Raw genomic sequence first — 5,504 nt, forward strand, 5'->3', positions numbered from 1 at the left:
GGACTTTGTGTAATTAAACAAGATCAGGTGAACAAAAAAAGTAAAGTACAGAATAGCCTTTATTCCTCAAAGGTTCAGGAACATTTGATACTCAAGAAACCTGGTTGATTCTGTAACCAGATAGGCTAAAGTGATGTCGTGAAAATTTTTACTGTTATCATCCATGTGAACACCATCTCATTGCAGTAAATGGAAATAAATGTACCATTTAGTACTTTAAATCATAAAGCAACATAACTGCCTTCTATTTTCAGTGACCTTCTGATGCCCTCATTATTTTCTCACTGCAGATGTCTGTGCCTGATCTTGTTGACTCAGCACAAGGATATGCATCCGAAAGGCATAGGTGAAATGTAGAGAGGTGAGGGAGTTAGGGAAAAAGGAACCTGGAATGTCCAAAGGAGTGGGAAGGATACCCATGCTTTGCACGTGACTTATCATTTTCCCAATTGACTATGGCATCCTGAGGACTGGTACCAAATTTGATTCATCTCTGAATTCTTAGTGCCTGGCATCTGTTGAATATGTGATGTGTTCAGTGAGTATACAACTTATAATGACAGATGACTGAATGCGTGCTTGAAGGACTAGGTTCTTTTTAATCTCTAGCTCTGATTTAGGAGAGTTGGCTGAAAGGGTGGAGGAAATTAGGATTCTGTGAAGAAGACTATGGTTGCATTTTGGGGAAAAAAATTCCAAAGAAACCAAGAACCTTTTATTTTTCTCCCTGATAGTCCCCTGTACCCTTTGTGATTGACATCCTTCACTGTCAGATCTGGCACTGTCAGTTCCATGTGTGTTTGTTATAGTCAATGCTTTGCACAATTCTTAACCTATACTTATAGCTCAGTGAGTATTTTCTTTTTCTTTTTGGGCAGGACTGGGGTTTGATCTCAGGGCCTCATGCTTATTAGGCAGGTGCTCTACCACTGAGCTACTCCTCCAGCCCCCTCAGTGAGTATGTTTAAATAAAATTAAAATCCCTTTCTCTAGGCTTTTATTCTTCCTTTCATAGTCAGTCCCTTCCTACCTTCCCTCCACCTCCAGTGTTGAATATACACTCTAAGCTGCTTTGCCTCATAGACCAGGCTGGACTCTCTTGACATTACGCTTTCCATTTTATAGACAAGGAAACTAAGGCCTTAAAGAGACTTGTTTAGAGTCATAAAAGTTAGCATCACTCTTGGCATTAGCAAATGACTCCTTGGTCTCTTCATTTGGTACCCTATTTTGACCCCAAAGTTCTCCAGATTCAATGATCTCCAATTTTTTGTGAAGAATTAGAAATCTCTTTGTTCAAAGGAAATATTATCCAAGAGCTGAGTATGCAGTATAGGTGAAATCAGTGTTACTGTGGTTAAAGTAGTAGTGGAGATATTCTTCCGAAATTCAAACACAAATGGTTCCCATGAGTCTGGGAGGTGCACATTTTGACAACTGTTGATGTAGCAGAGTGTCTGAGTCTTTACTGAGAGCATTCTGTTGAGACTGAGGGAAGACCAATGGAAACTGATAGCTGCACAGTGGCTATGGCAACTTGAGCATCCTGGCAGGGAGGGATTACAAAGAAAGCAGGGAGACATGCTAAACTGGAATAAGAATTCAAGTCGGAGTTCTCAGGTTCAAGGCTGAAATTTGCCAGTTACTAAGGGCAAAGTTGTAAAATTTCCCCTAATTCAGCCTTGGTTTTTCAAGATGCCAATGAAGCTTGATAATACCTTTGGTGAGCAAGTTATTTTCTTTTAATGCTAATGTATAAAATAAAAAATGTTTAAGTGCTGGTTATTTAAAAAAATTCATAGTGAAAATAATTTTATTGAGTTCTAAGGGAAAACATATTCTTATAACCTATATTGCTTCTTTTATTAAATAGGAGACTTTCAATAAGAAACTTAAGCTTTCTAAGCCACGAAAATTATATCTTGGCAAACTTGAAAAATGGCAAGACAGAGACAAGTTTCTAATATTCTATCTTGAAGTCATAAAGTAATTTAGCATTCACATTTTCACATGCACTATCTCTGTTTATTAGTGGAAAATCCTGAAATGTCCATACAGTTGACGAGCAGACTCAGAAGTAAAGTCATTTTTTCTAAGTCATTCAGCAAGATTGTCACAGAGCTGAAACTCGAAATAGTTAATTCCAGTTAATGTAATGTTTACAAATTATATTAATGCAGACATAGCAGCTGTAATAAATAAATGTCTACACCTTAATGTTTAACACTATAGAAGTTTTTTTCACTTGATAATCCGAGAGCCCAATGTGCACACTTATGTTTGGTGGGTCTCTCCTATGCAGTGAGCCAGGGAGCCAGGTTCCACCCATCTGTGGTCTTGCAGTCTTAAACCCATGGTTCTCCCAGTTTATATGGGGGTTATTTACATCTCTTTCTCCTATAAAGGGAGAAGCACAGGGAGGATTGCATGAAAGACAGTTTCATGGAGCTGGTCTGGAAATGACTCACCATGATTGGTCATAAGTCAGTCGCATGATCATTTCTAACTAGAGCTGTCAAATACGCTCTGTGTGTGCTGTGAGGAAAATGGCATGACAATCTGCCACATTGCGTTGTGAATGTTTTGAGGGCTAGGGTCAAACCTTGTTCATCTTGGTTTTTGCACATTGCTTTTGCATACAATGATGTATTGTGAAACTTCCTATCACCTGAATCTTGCTTTGCTGGTGTTGAAGTGTCCTGTTGGTGACATGGAGCATAAGATCCTAATTTCTCTCCTTTCTCTTGGTAATATCCTCTCCCCTCTCCATACATATGTACACAGTGGGGTTACCATGATGTTGAACTTGTCCTTGCTTATTGGTGCTGACCAAATGGAATCCTCCAATAGATGCCTTCTGTGGGATTTTTTAAGATTTAGTGGAGGAACTGTGTAGCTCTTTAGAGATGGAATCTTGTAATATGGGGATCAGGAGGTTTTGGTGGCCATGCTTTCCACCTTACAGTAGAAGACAGTCTGCAGTGACATTCCAAGAAATCAACAGTACAAAACTGGAGAACTACCAAAAAGAGATGGACAAAATCTTTATGGGTTATGTCCCAGATTTTAATCACTCCAGGGCCCAGCTATAACCACTTATTCCTGAAGTATGATTGTTCAACACTATCTTAATCTGTTTCAGCTACTATATACTAGAAGGGTGATAAGTTGGGTGCTCATAAATAGCAGAGATTCCTCAGTTCTAGATGGTGGAAAAATCCAAGATCAAGGTGCTAGCAAATACATTGTCCAGTGAGGGCACACTTCCTGGTTCATAGATTTCCTCAAATGTTATGAGGGGAAAGGCAACTCTCTCGGGCCTCTTTTATAAGCATACTAATCCCATTCAGGAGAGTGCTACTCGTCACATAACCAACCCCCAAAAGCAACAAATCCTAATACTATCACCTTGGTGCTTATGATTTCAACATATGAATTTGGAGCGGAGGCATAGGCATTCAGCCATTAAAAAAACTTCTCCCTACATGAAAGACCAAGTACCCTTCCAATAAACATCCCCTTTGTCTGGCCTAATCTGAGTTGGGTGTGTATCTAAAACAATCACAGGAGGCCTAGTCACACTGTCATACAGCACAGAGGAACCTGAACTGAACTTTGCTGCTCTTCCAAAAAGCCTTTCCCATGGGGCTAGTCGTCACTCTAGTGAGGTACTACAACTCATCCCCACTCTGCAAGCCATTCCAGCCACAGTGGGGACAGTTTCAGTCCCTCTTGTGTGACTCTCCTGGGAGGATTTTATGCCTGAAGATCCTTAAAAAGTGTTCTCTACGGTTGCACGGCAGACTTTCCCCCTCTCTTTCATCTGCCTCCTGTAAGCTGAATGATTCTGTTCCCACGTAGATTAAGGGTCTTATCAGGAGCTACACGGGTCAAGAAAGCACGAATTCAAGGTCCATTCCGATCCACCCAGATGATCATTAGGTCCTGTCTCACTTGAAACTTTGTGCCAGTGTCATGCATGAGTTGAGATTGGAAAAATAATTATTTCTGAAGTACTTCTTCATTTTCAAAGCCACTCTCCCATACATTTCTCTTTAAACCTAAAAGGAGAAAAATGATTCTATTACACATAAGCTTGGTACCTAGTGATCTTTAGCATTTTTGTTTTCTCATTTATGAAATTAGCTCTTAGTGAAGATTATATTATACTAGTGTGTGGAAAACAGGTAGCACAGTGACTGGAACTTCCTCATGTTAGTTTCTTGTATCGTCTGGAATCACCTTATATTCAGGGCTCTGAGCACATGGAGGGGGCTTAAGAGATAGGGGATGTAGTGGTGTTGTCCAAACACTTTAAGGAACCATGGCCTCATCCCCACCCCTTTCCTTCCTCCTTTCATGATGCTTCTGTTTCTTCTCTACGTTGCTGTGTCCTTGTTTTCTTCCACAACCCTCTTTCCACTCCCCTTTCCTCTCCCCTGCTCCAGATAGCCCCAGCTGCTGGTGTGGCTGCCTGTTCTGATGCTATTGATTTTGCTCTATAAAAGATTGCTCAATTCATTTTCTCCACTGCAGCCCAGCACGAGACCTCAGGGGAGGCCTCCTGATGATGGAGGTTATTATGTCTACAGCCTCCCTGGAAGGACTGCAACCACATTTCCTCTGCACTCCTAGGCAGTATAAGACAGTGAAGGTGAACATGATTCATCAGCTCTGAAGAGGTAAACAGAGGGCAATGGACCCTGTCTTACCCATCTCCGTGTTTACAAGACCCTAGCACAGGACCTGGCACCTACTTGCTATTAATAATGTTTGCTGAAATTAAATGAATATCTTCTCTTAGCTTCACAGCATTCTGAGCACACAAGGAGAATCATCATTGACTTGTGATTACCTGCAGCAGAGGCTCACAACCCTGGCTGCACATTAGAATCATTTGGGGAGATTAAAAACAAACCCATAGTCAGGACTTCCCACAGACAAGTTAAACTCAGAATGAGCATTGCTTCAAGGTTGAAGGGTACTGTGTTATGTGGTCATGTTGCCCTATAGAACAAGACTATTCCCAAGCTGCCAAATAAGCACCTTTGTGTCTTGGCTCCTGCCCTATTCCAGCATCACCTTTTCACCTTATTCCACACACTCTAGCCACTGTGGCATTCATGTTCTTTCTCTGAGCATCACTGTATGTCTCTCCACATGCTGCCTCTCCTTCAAGGTTTGTGCTTTATTAACTCCTCTGCCCAGCAAGCTCCTAGCTTCCTTGCAAATGCCACCTTCTCTGAGGTGATGTTTTCAGTATTTCACATCCCTGTTGCTCCAGATTTTCACTTCTGCTATGTATTCTCCTTTCTGGGTGGATTTTTGCTTGAAAGCCCTAATTTCTGTGCTATTGCCTTGGATTTTGTTCCTTCTACTCTGATTGGCTGTCTGATAGTCTAGGTATAGTTTTTACTCTGCCCTGTACTCCAGCTTTGTTCTTGGGCACAGATGTTTGGAGTCTTCTTTGGTTCCAGTGTCTTCTAGTTGTCCCCCTTCATCCA

The 5,504-nt window shown here is 41.2% G+C and overlaps 1 non-coding gene across 1 annotated transcript; it reads right to left on the bottom strand.

The window, feature by feature from the left end:
* Nucleotides 1-871: 871 nt before the first annotated feature.
* Nucleotides 872-949, bottom strand: Trnai-aau (transfer RNA isoleucine (anticodon AAU)). The gene has a single exon. It is a non-coding gene; the product is annotated as a tRNA-Ile (tRNA).
* Between the last annotated feature and the right edge of the window lie 4,555 nt (nt 950-5,504).

The sequence above is a fragment of the Castor canadensis genome, chromosome 7 (assembly GCF_047511655.1).
Source record: "Castor canadensis chromosome 7, mCasCan1.hap1v2, whole genome shotgun sequence".
In the NCBI taxonomy this organism is placed as follows: domain Eukaryota; kingdom Metazoa; phylum Chordata; class Mammalia; order Rodentia; family Castoridae; genus Castor; species Castor canadensis.